Below are 15257 nucleotides of genomic sequence, written 5' to 3' on the forward strand. Positions count from 1 at the left end.
AGTCACTGGAGAAGTCCAAACAGTGCAATTTGGAGCTGAAAACGCTTTTTTGACACTTTTGAATGAAAAACTGTTTTTTTGTACAAAATGCACTTAGAAGTGAGGAAAGTGTTATTTCTTGTCACCTTTTAAGTAGAGAAGTCCAAACAGTGCTATTTGGAGCTAAAAACGCTATTTTGACACTTTTGAATGAAAAACTGATTTATATGTACAAAATGCACTCAAAAGTGAAGAAAGTGTTGTTTCCTGTCACCGTGTAAGTGGAGAAGAACAAACAGTTCTGTTTATAGCTTAAAATGCATTTCTGACACTTTTGAATGAAAAACTGTTTTTTGTGGCCAAAATGCACTCAAAAGTCAAAGTTCTCATTTGCAGTTGAAGAACGTGTTAATTATTGTCACCTTGTAAGTGAAGAAGTCCAAACAGTGCTGTTTAGAGCTGAAAACGCAGTTTTGACACTTTTGAATGAAACACTGTTTTTTGTGGCCAAAATGCACTCAAAAGTCAAAGTTCTCATTTGCAGTTGAACAACGTCTTACTTCTTGTCACCTTATAAGTGCAGAAGTCCAAACAGTGCTATTTGGAGCTAAAAACGCTATTTTGACACTTTTGAATGAAAAACTGATTTATATGTACAAAATGCACTCAAAAGTGAAGAAAGTGTTGTTTCCTGTCACCGTGTAAGTGGAGAAGAACAAACAGTTCTGTTTATAGCTTAAAATGCATTTCTGACACTTTTGAATGAAAAACTGTTTTTTGTGGCCAAAATGCACTCAAAAGTCAAAGTTCTCATTTGCAGTTGAACAACGTCTTACTTCTTGTCACCTTATAAGTGCAGAAGTCCAAACAGTGCTATTTGGAGCTGAAAACGCTTTTTTGACACTTTTGAATGAAAAACTGTTTATTGTGGCCAAAATGCACTCAAAAGTCAAAGTTCTCATTTGCAGTTGAAGAACGTGTTATTTATTGTCACCTTGTAAGTGAAGAAGTCCAAACAGTGCTGTTTAGAGCTGAAAACGCTTTTTTGACACTTTTGAATGAAAAACTGTTTTTTGTGGCCAAAATGCACTCAAAAGTCAAAGTTCTCATTTGCAGTTGAACAACGTCTTGTGTCTTGTCACCTTATAAGTACAGAAGTCCAAACAGTGCTATTTGGAGCTGAAAACGCTTTTTTGACACTTTTGAATGAAAAACTGATTTTTATGTACAAAATGCACTCAAAAGTGAGGAAAGTGTTATTTCTTGTCACCTTGTAAGCGGGGAAGTCGTAAATGTGCAATTTGGAGCTGAAAACGCATTTTTGACACTTTTGAATGAAACACTGTTTTTTGTGGCCAAAATGCACTCAAAAGTCAAAGTTCTCATTTGCAGTTGAACAACGTCTTGTGTCTTGTCACCTTATAAGTGCAGAAGTCCAAACAGTACTATTTGGAGCTGAAAACGCCTTTTTGACACTTTTGAATGAAAAACTGTTTATTGTGGCCAAAATGCACTCAAAAGTCAAAGTTCTCATTTGCAGTTGAAGAACGTCTTATATCTTGTCACCAAGTCACTGGAGAAGTCCAAACAGTGCAATTTGGAGCTGAAAACGCTTTTTTGACACTTTTGAATGAAAAACTGTTTTTTTGTACAAAATGCACTTAGAAGTGAGGAAAGTGTTATTTCTTGTCACCTTTTAAGTAAAGAAGTCTAAACAGTGCTATTTGGAGCTAAAAACGCTATTTTGACACTTTTGAATGAAAAACTGATTTATATGTACAAAATGCACTCAAAAGTGAAGAAAGTGTTGTTTCCTGTCACCGTGTAAGTGGAGAAGAACAAACAGTTCTGTTTATAGCTTAAAATGCATTTCTGACACTTTTGAATGAAAAACTGTTTTTTGTGGCCAAAATGCACTCAAAAGTCAAAGTTCTCATTTGCAGTTGAAGAACGTGTTAATTATTGTCACCTTGTAAGTGAAGAAGTCCAAACAGTGCTGTTTAGAGCTGAAAACGCAGTTTTGACACTTTTGAATGAAACACTGTTTTTTGTGGCCAAAATGCACTCAAAAGTCAAAGTTCTCATTTGCAGTTGAACAACGTCTTACTTCTTGTCACCTTATAAGTGCAGAAGTCCAAACAGTGCTATTTGGAGCTAAAAACGCTATTTTGACACTTTTGAATGAAAAACTGATTTATATGTACAAAATGCACTCAAAAGTGAAGAAAGTGTTGTTTCCTGTCACCGTGTAAGTGGAGAAGAACAAACAGTTCTGTTTAGAGCTTAAAATGCATTTCTGACACTTTTGAATGAAAAACTGTTTTTTGTGGCCAAAATGCACTCAAAAGTCAAAGTTCTCATTTGCAGTTGAACAACGTCTTACTTCTTGTCACCTTATAAGTGCAGAAGTCCAAACAGTGCTATTTGGAGCTGAAAACGCTTTTTTGACACTTTTGAATGAAAAACTGTTTATTGTGGCCAAAATGCACTCAAAAGTCAAAGTTCTCATTTGCAGTTGAACAACGTCTTGTGTCTTGTCACCTTATAAGTACAGAAGTCCAAACAGTACTATTTGGAGCTGAAAACGACTTTTTGACACTTTTGAATGAAAAACTGTTTATTGTGGCCAAAATGCACTCAAAAGTCAAAGTTCTCATTTGCAGTTGAAGAACGTGTTATTTATTGTCACCTTGTAAGTGGAGAAGTCCAAACAGTGCAATTTGGAGCTGAAAATGCTTTTTTGACACTTTTGAATGAAAAACTGTTTATTGTGGCCAAAATGCACTCAAAAGTCAAAGTTCTCATTTGCAGTTGAAGAACGTCTTATATCTTGTCACCAAGTCACTGGAGAAGTCCAAACAGTGCAATTTGGAGCTGAAAACGCTTTTTTGACACTTTTGAATGAAAAACTGTTTTTTTGTACAAAATGCACTTAGAAGTGAGGAAAGTGTTATTTCTTGTCACCTTTTAAGTAGAGAAGTCCAAACAGTGCTATTTGGAGCTAAAAACGCTATTTTGACACTTTTGAATGAAAAACTGATTTATATGTACAAAATGCACTCAAAAGTGAAGAAAGTGTTGTTTCCCGTCACCGTGTAAGTGGAGAAGAACAAACAGTTCTGTTTATAGCTTAAAATGCATTTCTGACACTTTTGAATGAAAAACTGTTTTTTGTGGCCAAAATGCACTCAAAAGTCAAAGTTCTCATTTGCAGTTGAAGAACGTGTCAATTATTGTCACCTTGTAAGTGAAGAAGTCCAAACAGTGCTGTTTAGAGCTGAAAACGCATTTTTGACACTTTTGAATGAAACACTGTTTTTTGTGGCCAAAATGCACTCAAAAGTCAAAGTTCTCATTTGCAGTTGAACAACGTCTTACTTCTTGTCACCTTATAAGTGCAGAAGTCCAAACAGTGCTATTTGGAGCTGAAAACGCTTTTTTGACACTTTTGAATGAAAAACTGTTTATTGTGGCCAAAATGCACTCAAAAGTCAAAGTTCTCATTTGCAGTTGAACAACGTCTTGTGTCTTGTCACCTTATAAGTACAGAAGTCCAAACAGTACTATTTGGAGCTGAAAACGCCTTTTTGACACTTTTAAATGAAATACTGTTTATTGCGGCCAAAATGCACTCAAAAGTCAAAGTTTTCATTTGCAGTTGAAGAACGTGTTAATTCTTGTCACCTTGTAAGTGAAAAAGTCCAAACAGTGCTGTTTAGAGCTGAAAACGCTTTTTTGACACTTTTGAATGAAAAACTGATTTATATGTACAAAATGCACTCAAAAGTGAAGAAAGTGTTATTTCTTGTCACCTTGTAAGTGGGGAAGTCGTAACAGTGCAATTTGGAGCTGAAAACGCTTTTTTGACACTTTTGAATGAAAAACTGTTTTTTTGTGGCCAAAATGCACTCAAAAGTCAAAGTTCTCATTTGCAGTTGAACAACGTCTTATTTCTTGTCACCTTTTAAGTGCAGAAGTCCAAACAGTGCTGTTTAGAGCTGAAAACGCATTTTTGACACTTTTGAATGAAAAACTGATTTTTATGTACAAAATGCACTCAAAAGTCAAAGTTCTCATTTGCAGTTGAACGTGTTATATCTTGTCACCAAGTCACTGGAGAAGTCCAAACAGTGCAATTTGGAGCTGAAAACGCTTTTTTGACACTTTTTGATGAAAAACTGTTTTTTTGTACAAAATGCACTTAGAAGTGAGGAAAGTGTTATTTCTTGTCACCTTTTAAGTAGAGAAGTCCAAACAGTGCTATTTGGAGCTAAAAACGCTATTTTGACACTTTTGAAAGAAAAACTGATTTATATGTACAAAATGCACTCAAAAGTGAAGAAAGTGTTGTTTCCCGTCACCGTGTAAGTGGAGAAGAACAAACAGTTCTGTTTATAGCTTAAAATGCATTTCTGACACTTTTGAATGAAAAACTGTTTTTTGTGGCCAAAATGCACTCAAAAGTCAAAGTTCTCATTTGCAGTTGAAGAACGTGTTATTTATTGTCACCTTGTAAGTGAAGAAGTCCAAACAGTGCTGTTTAGAGCTGAAAACGCAGTTTTGACACTTTTGAATGAAACACTGTTTTTTGTGGCCAAAATGCACTCAAAAGTCAAAGTTCTCATTTGCAGTTGAACAACGTCTTACTTCTTGTCACCTTATAAGTGCAGAAGTCCAAACAGTGCTATTTGGAGCTAAAAACGCTATTTTGACACTTTTGAATGAAAAACTGATTTATATGTACAAAATGCACTCAAAAGTGAAGAAAGTGTTGTTTCCTGTCACCGTGTAAGTGGAGAAGAACAAACAGTTCTGTTTATAGCTTAAAATGCATTTCTGACACTTTTGAATGAAAAACTGTTTTTTGTGGCCAAAATGCACTCAAAAGTCAAAGTTCTCATTTGCAGTTGAACAACGTCTTACTTCTTGTCACCTTATAAGTGCAGAAGTCCAAACAGTGCTATTTGGAGCTGAAAACGCTTTTTTGACACTTTTGAATGAAAAACTGTTTATTGTGGCCAAAATGCACTCAAAAGTCAAAGTTCTCATTTGCAGTTGAAGAACGTGTTATTTATTGTCACCTTGTAAGTGAAGAAGTCCAAACAGTGCTGTTTAGAGCTGAAAACGCTTTTTTGACACTTTTGAATGAAAAACTGTTTTTTGTGGCCAAAATGCACTCAAAAGTCAAAGTTCTCATTTGCAGTTGAACAACGTCTTGTGTCTTGTCACCTTATAAGTACAGAAGTCCAAACAGTACTATTTGGAGCTGAAAACGCCTTTTTGACACTTTTAAATGAAATACTGTTTATTGCGGCCAAAATGCACTCAAAAGTCAAAGTTTTCATTTGCAGTTGAAGAACGTGTTAATTTTTGTCACCTTGTAAGTGAAGAAGTCCAAACAGTGCTGTTTAGAGCTGAAAACGCTTTTTTGACACTTTTGAATGAAAAACTGATTTATATGTACAAAATGCACTCAAAAGTGAAGAAAGTGTTATTTCTTGTCACCTTGTAAGTGGGGAAGTCGTAACAGTGCAATTTGGAGCTGAAAACGCTTTTTTGACACTATTGAATGAAAAACTGTTTTTTGTGGCCAAAATGCACTCAAAAGTCAAAGTTCTCATTTGCAGTTGAAGAACGTGTTATTTATTGTCACCTTGTAAGTGAAGAAGTCCAAACAGTGCTGTTTAGAGCTGAAAACGCTTTTTTGACACTTTTGAATGAAAAACTGTTTTTTGTGGCCAAAATGCACTCAAAAGTCAAAGTTCTCATTTGCAGTTGAACAACGTCTTGTGTCTTGTCACCTTATAAGTACAGAAGTCCAAACAGTACTATTTGGAGCTGAAAACGCCTTTTTGACACTTTTAAATGAAATACTGTTTATTGCGGCCAAAATGCACTCAAAAGTCAAAGTTTTCATTTGCAGTTGAAGAACGTGTTAATTTTTGTCACCTTGTAAGTGAAGAAGTCCAAACAGTGCTGTTTAGAGCTGAAAACGCTTTTTTGACACTTTTGAATGAAAAACTGATTTATATGTACAAAATGCACTCAAAAGTGAAGAAAGTGTTATTTCTTGTCACCTTGTAAGTGGGGAAGTCGTAACAGTGCAATTTGGAGCTGAAAACGCTTTTTTGACACTTTTGAATGAAAAACTGTTTTTTTTGGCCAAAATGCACTCAAAAGTCAAAGTTCTCATTTGCAGTTGAACAACGTCTTATTTCTTGTCACCTTATAAGTGCAGAAGTCCAAACAGTGCTGTTTAGAGCTGAAAACGCATTTTTGACACTTTTGAATGAAAAACTGATTTTTATGTACAAAATGCACTCAAAAGTCAAAGTTCTCATTTGCAGTTGAACGTGTTATATTTTGTCACCAAGTCACTGGAGAAGTCCAAACAGTGCAATTTGGAGCTGAAAACGCTTTTTTGACACTTTTTGATGAAAAACTGTTTTTTTGTACAAAATGCACTTAGAAGTGAGGAAAGTGTTATTTCTTGTCACCTTTTAAGTAGAGAAGTCCAAACAGTGCTATTTGGAGCTAAAAACGCTATTTTGACACTTTTGAATGAAAAACTGATTTATATGTACAAAATGCACTCAAAAGTGAAGAAAGTGTTTCCTGTCACCGTGTAAGTGGAGAAGAACAAACAGTTCTGTTTATAGCTTAAAATGCATTTCTGACACTTTTGAATGAAAAACTGTTTTTTGTGGCCAAAATGCACTCAAAAGTCAAAGTTCTCATTTGCAGTTGAAGAACGTGTTAATTATTGTCACCTTGTAAGTGAAGAAGTCCAAACAGTGCTGTTTAGAGCTGAAAACGCATTTTTGACACTTTTGAATGAAACACTGTTTTTTGTGGCCAAAATGCACTCAAAAGTCAAAGTTGTCATTTGCAGTTGAACAACGTCTTACTTCTTGTCACCTTATAAGTGCAGAAGTCCAAACAGTGCTATTTGGAGCTGAAAACGCTTTTTTGACACTTTTGAATGAAAAACTGTTTTTTGTGGCCAAAATGCACTCAAAAGCCAAAGTTCTCATTTGCAGTTGAAGAACGTGTTAATTCTTGTCACCTTGTAAGTGAAGAAGTCCAAACAGTGCTGTTTAGAGCTGAAAACGCTTTTTTGACACTTTTGAATGAAAAACTGATTTATGTGTACAAAATGCACTCAAAAGTGAAGAAAGTGTTATTTCTTGTCACCTTGTAAGTGGGGAAGTCGTAACAGTGCAATTTGGAGCTGAAAACGCTTTTTTGACACTTTTGAATGAAAAACTGTTTTTTGTGGCCAAAATGCACTCAAAAGTCAAAGTTCTCATTTGCAGTTGAACAACGTCTTATATCTTGTCACCTTATAAGTGCAGAAGTCCAAACAGTGCTGTTTAGAGCTGAAAACGCATTTTTGACACTTTTGATTGAAAAACTGATTTTTATGTACAAAATGCACTCAAAAGTCAAAGTTCTCATTTGCAGTTGAACAACGCGTTATATCTTGTCACCCAGTCACTGGAGAAGTCCAAACAGTGCAATTTGGAGCTGAAAACGCTTTTCTGACACTTTTGAATGAAAAACTGTTTTTTTTTATGTACAAAATACACTCAAAAGTCAAAGTTCTCATTTGCAGTTGAACAACGTGTTATATCTTGTCAACCAGTCACTGGAGAAGTCCAAACAGTGTAATTTGGAGCTGAAAACGCTTTTTTGACACTTTTGAATGAAAAACTGTTTTTTTGTACAAAATGCACTCAAAAGTGAGGAAAGTGTTATTTATTGTCGAAAAACTGGTTTTTTTTTTACAAAATGCACTTAAAAGTGAGGAAAGTGTTATTTCTTTTCACCTTTTAAGTAAAGAAGTCCAAACAGTGCTATTTGGAACTGAAAACGCTTTTTTGACACTTTTGAATGAAAAACTGATTTTTACGTACAATATGCACTAAAAAGTGAGGAATTTGTTATTTCTTGTCACCTTTTAAGTAAAGAAGTCCAATCAGTGCTATTTGGAGCTGAATACGCATTTTTGACACTTTTGAATGAAAAACTGTTTTTTGTGGCCAAAATGCTCTCAAAAGTAAAGTTCTCATTTGCAGTTGAACAATGTGTTATGTCTTGTCACCATGTCACTGGAGAAGTCGAAACAGTGCAATTTGGAGCTGAAAACGCTTTTTTGACACTTTTGAATGAAAAACTGTTTATTGTGGCCAAAATGCACTCAAAAGTCAAAGTTCTCTTTTGAAGTTGAACAACGTGTTATATCTTATCACTAAGTCACTGGAGAAGTCCAAACAGTGCAATTTGGAGCTGAAAATGCTTTTTTTACACTTTTGAATGAAAAACTGTTTTTTTTGTACAAAATGCACTCAAAAGTGAGGAAAGTGTTATTTCTTGTCACCTTTTAAGTAGAGAAGTCCAATTAGTGCTATTTGGAGCTGAATACGCTTTTTTGACAGTTTTGAATGAAAAACTGTTTTTTGTGGCCAAAATACACTAAAAAGTCAAAGTTTTAATTTGCAGTTGAACAACGTGTTATATCTTGTCACCCAGTCACTGGAGAAATCCAAACAGTGCAATTTGGAGCTGAAAACGCTTTTTTGACACTTTTGATTGAAAAACTGATTTTTTTGTACAATATGCACTCAAAAGTCAAAGTTCTCATTTGCAGTTGAACAACGCGTTATATCTTGTCACCCAGTCACTGGAGAAGTCCAAACAGTGCAATTTGGAGCTGAAAACGCTTTTTTGACACTTTTGAATGAAAAACTGTTTTTTTTTGTACAAAATACACTCAAAAGTCAAAGTTCTCATTTGCAGTTGAACAACGTGTTATATCTTGTCACCCAGTCACTGGAGAAGTCCAAACAGTGCAATTTGGAGCTGAAAACGCTTTTTTGACACTTTTGAATGAAAAACTGTTTTTTTGTACAAAATGCACTCAAAAGTGAGGAAAGTGTTATTTATTGTCGAAAAACTGTGTTTTTTTTTACAAAATGCACTTAAAAGTGAGGAAAGTGTTATTTCTTTTCACCTTTTAAGTAAAGAAGTCCAAACAGTGCTATTTGGAACTGAAAACGCTTTTTTGAAACTTTTGAATGAAAAACTGATTTTTACGTACAATATGCACTAAAAAGTGAGGAAAGTGTTATTTCTTGTCACCTTTTAAGTAAAGAAGTCCAATCAGTGCTATTTGGAGCTGAATACGCATTTTTGACACTTTTGAATGAAAAACTGTTTTTTGTGGCCAAAATGCTCTCAAAAGTAAAGTTCTCATTTGCAGTTGAACAATGTGTTATGTCTTGTCACCATGTCACTGGAGAAGTCGAAACAGTGCAATTTGGAGCTGAAAACGCTTTTTTGACACTTTTGAATGAAAAACTGTTTATTGTGGCCAAAATGCACTCAAAAGTCAAAGTTCTCTTTTGAAGTTGAACAACGTGTTATATCTTATCACCAAGTCACTGGAGAAGTCCAAACAGTGCAATTTGGAGCTGAAAATGCTTTTTTTACACTTTTGAATGAAAAACTGTTTTTTTTGTACAAAATGCACTCAAAAGTGAGGAAAGTGTTATTTCTTGTCACCTTTTAAGTAGAGAAGTCCAATTAGTGCTATTTGGAGCTGAATACGCTTTTTTGACAGTTTTGAATGAAAAACTGTTTTTTGTGGCCAAAATACACTAAAAAGTCAAAGTTTTAATTTGCAGTTGAACAACGTGTTATATCTTGTCACCAAGTCACTGGAGAAGTCCAAACAGTGCAATTTGGAGCTGAAAACGCTTTTTTGATACTTTTGAATGAAAAACTGCTTTTTTTGTACAATATGCACTCAAAAGTCAAAGTTCTCATTTGCAGTTGAACAACGTGTTATATCTTGTCACCCAGTCACTGGACAAGTCCAAACAGTGCAATTTGGAGCTGAAAACGCTTTTTTGACACTTTTGAATGAAAAACTGTTTATTGTGGCCAAAATGCACTCAAAAGTCAAAGTTCTCATTTGAAGTTGAATAACGTGTTATTTCTTGTCACCAAGTCACTGGAGAAGTCCAAACAGTGCAATTTGGAGCTGAAAACGCTTTTTTGACACTTTTGAATGAATAACTGTGTTTTTTGTACAATATAGACTCAACAAAGTTCTCATTTGCAGTTTAACAACGTGTTATATCTTGTCACCAAGTCACTGGAGAAGTCCAAACAGTGCAATTTGGAGCTGAAAACGCTTTTTTGACACTTTTGAATGAAAAACTGTTTTTTTTGTACAAAATGCACTTAAAAGTGAGGAAAGTGTTATTTCTTGTCACCCTTTTAGTTAAGAAGTCCAATCAGTGCTATTTGGAGCTGAATACGCATTTTTGACACTTTTGAATGAAAAACTGTTTTTTGTGGCCAAAATGCTCTCAAAAGTAAAGTTCTCATTTGCAATTGAACAACGTGTTATGTCTTGTCACCAAGTCACTGGAGAAGTCCAAACTATGAGGTGCCGTGTAGGACATTATTCAGAATTAGCATTCATAAACACATGTGAAATCTCTCACACACACTAGTGAAATGCTTGTATACATACAACTGAAAATGTATTCAGTCACATACACATGTGAAATCTCTCACATACACATGTGAAATGCTCTCACACACACTACTGAAAATGCTCTCACATACACATGTGAAATGCTCTCACACACACTACTGAAAATGCTCTCACACACACTACTGAAAATGCTCTCACGCACACTACTGAAAATGCTCTCACATACACATGTGAAAATGCTCTCACATACACATGTGAAAATCCTCTCACATACACATGTGAAAATGCTCTCACACACACTATCCAAAATGCTCTCACATACACATGTGAAAATTTCAATAGAAACGGAAGGCATTTCAGTAAAAACAACGTTTTTTTTTTTTACTTTTTTGTTAGAAACGAAGTTGGTCGACTGAAGGCATTTCAGTGGAAATGAACCTGTGTCCGAATTCCTGCCCTGATCCCTAACTACTAAAACCCTATATAGTGCAGAACTATATATAGTTCTCTGAATTTAAAAGCAATTCAGACACCCGTGCTCAGTACTTTTTTCTTTTGGGTGTTGTTCATAACGCGCTTGACACGGAAACAAAGTGGCGCACCACCTGGTCTGGAGGCGAACTACTCCTATTTAACGCGGAGAATGACACTTATTTGTCAGAGTAAAAACATAATAAATATGAACATTTTACAAAGACTATTTATGAATCTGCTGTGTTCTGATCATGGAAAACGTGACTGATTTATAAATAATTAAATTACAAACACTTTGGTGTTGATTTAATGTATTTGTTCATAAATAAACCCCCAAGTTATTTTTTCATGCCAATATTTATTTTGTTCTTGTGCCGCTGAACGATTAACGGGCTCTTGCAAGGAGGCATTTTTTTCTGTAGTTTTCTTACACCTTACTGAAAATGGCTTTGAAAATGAATCTGTCCGTGTTCCTGGCAATAATTCAGCCGTTTTTCGTGAGATCAAACTGAAAACGAGCAGATATGCAGCATCACAGGACGGCAAGGACAAGCAGACATCTCAGAAGATTTCCTCTGGATGCCCTGACCAGACAGAATAACTTGAGTTAAACTTAAAGCTTTTTTTTTAGTTAAACAAACTTTAACTTAAACTTTGTTAGTAATCATGCTCAAGGTTACACAGTCTGCTGGGTAAGAGTTTAACATTCTTTTTCAAGTGAGTTGTTTAGTCCAATTACATGAAACACTTGTGAGTTCAAAGTTTAGAATTTTTTATTCAGAGTCAAACCATATCACTTGTTTTAAACAAAAACAAAACAAAAACTTTCATTTTTAAAAGTTTAAATGAAAATCCAAAAACCCAGCCAAATAAAAACCACGAGATTTTCCAGAATTAATAAATACTTCATAATCTAAAATGTAAGACATCAAAATAAATAGAAACATTAAAAAAATGTGATTTAATTTTTGCTCAATGAAATAATTAATGTTGCATTTTCCAGGGTCTTCCACGTCTCTACTGCTTTACCAACACAAAGGTGTCTGTCCTGGCCCTTTACGCTGACGGTCAGTCCGACACAAGACTGGATTTTCGGTTGACCCGCAGGACCATCGAGCATCTGGGTCGATGGTCCTGAAGCATCAGCTTCGGGTTCCTCACACTCTGGGGGGTCACAGGAGACTGACGTCCTGGTGTTTCTTTTCTGGCTGGCGTGTGGCACATCTTACAGTGTGGTAGCCAGAGTCTTTGACATGACACGGTCCACCGTGAGCGATGTTGTCCACAGGACGGCAGACCGCATCCTCCAGCTGATGAGCAGGGTCACCCAGCTTCCCAGTGGGAATGAACTACCATAAGTCGCCTCTGGATTTTAGCAGCTCGCTTGGTCTTTCTCCTTCCAAAGGGTCACAAGGAGCATTGATGGCTGCCACATAAGAATAAAGGCCCTAAAAGAAAATGCAGCTTGTTATTTTAACAGGAAGCTTTTTTATTCCATTAAAATGCATGCTGTATGTGACTCTAATGCCAAATTTATAGATATTTTTGTTGGGAATCCAGGATCAATCCATGATTCACGGGTTCTACGTAAAAGCCCAATTTATGTAAATCAAACAAACCCACCTGAAGGATCCTTTTGGGTGATGGTGGGTATCCCTGCATTGCACATCCCATCATGCTGCTGACACCCTACAGGGAACCCATGAGGAATGCCATTGAGGCAGTTACAACCAGAACCACTCCAGAACACGCTCTGTTGTGAAGAGAGCATTTGGCATGATAAAGATGAGGAGGAGAGCAATATTTCTGGGGGCACTGGAAGTAAAACCAACCTTTGCAATGAAAATCATTGCCTGCAGTTCAATTCTGCACATTCTGTGCATCAGCAAAGGCGACTGCTTAGCCACAGATGTTGAGCCACAGCAGGACAACACCAGGAACATGCAGGACGAGAAGAGTCACGTCCGTCTGCAAGGACAAATCTTTGCTTTCCTTTCAGCTCCAACTGTGACACACATGACTCTAGAAGACCAGGATTATTGTTAACATGTATAAAAATAAATATTAACATATAAAACGAAATTCTAAATATGTACATCTGATATTTATATGAAAATCCTTTTAAGATTGTTAAAAATAGCTCAGATTTAAATAATACATGTAAATTATTCATTTTTGTTCATACATTTATTAAACAAATTGGAAAAACAATGGCTGCATTACATTTTAGAACAATAATTTCAACTCAAGTAAACTTAACAGACTCTCCTGTCGCTGTTCCTCCCTTCTAGCCCTTTCCTCCTCTCTCTTCTGGGTCTTTAACATAAACCTTTAACCCAGTACGACAACGATTAACCGTTTATTAAAATGAAGTCAAATCTGATCATATGTCTCTACCCATCTGGCATGAGCTAGCTTGAAAACAAACAGGCTATCTTTCTCCATCCGCAAATGGATCGGATTTTCCTCATCCTCGTCTGTCCCTACATATATGAACACATTTAAAACATGTGTTAATAACTTGTGACTACGGTTAGAAGTCACTGCTTTTTGATGTAATATCTAGCGTTTGTTTTTAGCCTTCGGCGCTAATTCACGTTAGCGTTAGCTTTAGCATTACTGAAATTGATGAGCTTCAAAACAATCTAGGTTGTTGAATGAGGAATATAACATATTAAACACATCATCTTAAGTATTTACAAATATATTTTACAACAGATACTGGATATTTTTTAATATACTTACACGTTTCGGTGGTTTTCCTTGCGCAACCGGCGGCCATTTTCGAATGATTCAGACGAATGATTATCTCGCGATAATCAGCCAACTTCCGTTTCTACTGAAATGCCTTCCGTTCTGTCGAAAATTTCAGTAGTGTATGTGAGAGCATTTTGGATAGTGTATGTGAGAGCATTTTCACATGTGTATGTGAGAGGATTTTCACATGTGTATGTGAGAGGATTTTCACATGTGTATGTGAGAGCATTTTCAGTAGTGTGTGTAAGAGCATTTTCACATGTGTATGTGAGAGCATTTTCGATAGTGTATGTGAGAGCATTTTCAGTAGTGTATGTGAGAGCATTTTCAGTAGTGTATGTGAGAGGATTTTCACATGTGTATGTGAGAGCATTTTCACATGTGTATGTGAGAGCATTTTCACATGTGTATGTGAGAGCATTTTCACATGTGTATGTGAGAGATTTCACATGTGTATGTGAATGAATACATTTTCAGTTGTATGTATACAAGCATTTCACTAGTGTGTGTGAGAGATTTCATATGTGTTTGTGAATGCAAATTCTGAATTATGTCCTACACGGCACCTCATACCAAACAGTGCAATTTGGAGCTGAAAACGCTTTTTTGACACTTTTGAATGAAAAACTGTTTTTTTTGTACAATATGCACTCAAAAGTCAAAGTTCTCATTTGCAGTTGAACAACGTGTTATATCTTGTCACCCAGTCACTGGAGAAGTCCAAACAGTGCAATTTGGAGCTGAAAACGCTTTTTTGACACTTTTGAATGAAAAACTGTTTTTTTGTACAAAATGCACTCAAAAGTGAGGAAAGTGTTGTTTATTTTTCACTTTGTAAGTGGAGAAGTCGAAACAGTGCAATTTGGAGCTGAAAACGCTTTTTTGACACTTTTGAATGAAAAACTGTTTATTGTGGCCAAAATGCACTCAAAAGTCAAAGTTCTCTTTTGAAGTTGAACAACGTGTTATATCTTATCACTAAGTCACTGGAGAAGTCCAAACAGTGCAATTTGGAGCTGAAAATGCTTTTTTTACACTTTTGAATGAAAAACTGTTTTTTTTGTACAAAATGCACTCAAAAGTGAGGAAAGTGTTATTTCTTGTCACCTTTTAAGTAGAGAAGTCCAATTAGTGCTATTTGGAGCTGAATACGCTTTTTTGACAGTTTTGAATGAAAAACTGTTTTTTGTGGCCAAAATACACTAAAAAGTCAAAGTTTTAATTTGCAGTTGAACAACGTGTTATATCTTGTCACCCAGTCACTGGAGAAATCCAAACAGTGCAATTTGGAGCTGAAAACGCTTTTTTGACACTTTTGATTGAAAAACTGATTTTTTTGTACAATATGCACTCAAAAGTCAAAGTTCTCATTTGCAGTTGAACAACGCGTTATATCTTGTCACCCAGTCACTGGAGAAGTCCAAACAGTGCAATTTGGAGCTGAAAACGCTTTTTTGACACTTTTGAATGAAAAACTGTTTTTTTTTGTACAAAATACACTCAAAAGTCAAAGTTCTCATTTGCAGTTGAACAACGTGTT

At 35.6% G+C, this 15257-nt stretch overlaps 1 long non-coding RNA gene across 2 annotated transcripts; it reads right to left on the minus strand.

Moving 5' to 3' along the window:
- Positions 1-11715: 11715 nt before the first annotated feature.
- LOC144987720 (uncharacterized) lies at positions 11716-13765 on the minus strand. 2 transcript variants are annotated; one of them, XR_013651385.1, is made up of 4 exons: positions 13706-13765; positions 12793-12982; positions 12584-12713; positions 11716-12408 (listed from the first exon to the last, which is right to left on the minus strand). It is a non-coding gene; the product is annotated as an uncharacterized LOC144987720 (long non-coding RNA). The 2 variants fall into 2 exon arrangements; XR_013651384.1 differs by lacking the exon at positions 13706-13765 and having other exon boundaries at positions 12793-13556.
- Between the last annotated feature and the right edge of the window lie 1492 nt (positions 13766-15257).

Source organism: Oryzias latipes, chromosome 19 (assembly GCF_053564925.1).
Source record: "Oryzias latipes strain Hd-rR chromosome 19, Olatipes_Hd-rR_3.1".
NCBI lineage: Eukaryota > Metazoa > Chordata > Actinopteri > Beloniformes > Adrianichthyidae > Oryzias > Oryzias latipes.